This window comes from Myodes glareolus, chromosome 11 (genome assembly GCF_982192425.1).
Source record: "Myodes glareolus chromosome 11, mMyoGla1.1, whole genome shotgun sequence".
NCBI lineage: Eukaryota > Metazoa > Chordata > Mammalia > Rodentia > Cricetidae > Myodes > Myodes glareolus.
In genome coordinates, this window is record NC_142036.1 from 6,782,852 (window position 1) to 6,783,853 (window position 1,002).

Sequence of the window (1,002 nt, forward strand, 5' to 3'; positions counted from 1 at the left end):
AAAATGTGTGAGGAGTTCTGGATTGGTAATATACTTTTTAGGTAAACTTTACTGATAAAATTCATATAATACATTATTCAAAGCTACTCCAAAAATTTCAAGTCTCTTTGAATCCAGAGATAATTCTGTCACTGCGCATTAACACAATTTTCCCTTCCTTAGGGTTTTATTACAGAGAAACATGTAAATGGAGATCAATTAGTATCATTTTATTTATAGAGAAGGAGGCAGAAAAACAGACACTCAGAAGATTATTTCTGTGTAAATCTTCAGGCTAGTCGTCTCTGTCATCTCAGTCCCAGGACAACTTCCTGCTCCTCCAAGGTTTCTGACACACTCAGGATGTGGTTGCAACACGGTGTCTCGCACAGTAATAGACCGCAGAGTCTTCAGATGTCAGGCTTCTGAGCTCCATGTAGGCTGTGTTGGAGGATTTGTCTGCAGTCAGTGTGGCTTTTCCCTGGAGCTTCTGATTGTATTCAGTATTACCATCTTCAGGATCAATATCTCCAGTCCACTCTAGGCCCTGACCAGGACTCTGCTTCACCCAGTAAATATAGTAATTAGCGATATTGTCAGAGGTCCTGCAGGACAATTTCACTGAGGTCCCAGGCTTCACAAGCTCAGGCCCAGACTGCTGCAGCTGTACCTGGGAGTGGACACCTGTAGAGAAAAAAACAGTTTGTGTTTCATTGTCACCTCAGTCCCTGTTTCCTCTTCAGATTTGGAACTGGAATGCCCCTTACCTGTAGTTAGTGACATGAGGAAGAGAGTGATTGAGCTCCACTCCATGGTAAGGACCTGTGTGCTCTGTGACTGTGGAGAGGGCACTGATCATATGTTGTTCTGGGGAGTGGACATCTCTATATTTACCATGTGATTTGTATATTCCTGAACAGTGTACCTCTTAGATAAGGTCCTAGTACAGCTTTGGATGAAAGAGGTAGGGTACCTTGGGTCAGGCAGGAGGATGCCGAAGTCCAGTTCTAATCCTGTCTGCAT

At 43.4% G+C, this 1,002-nt stretch overlaps 1 pseudogene; it reads right to left on the reverse strand.

Moving 5' to 3' along the window:
- Nucleotides 1-337: 337 nt before the first annotated feature.
- Nucleotides 338-792, reverse strand: LOC148120324 (immunoglobulin heavy variable 1-84 pseudogene; annotated as a pseudogene).
- Nucleotides 793-1,002: the final 210 nt, after the last annotated feature.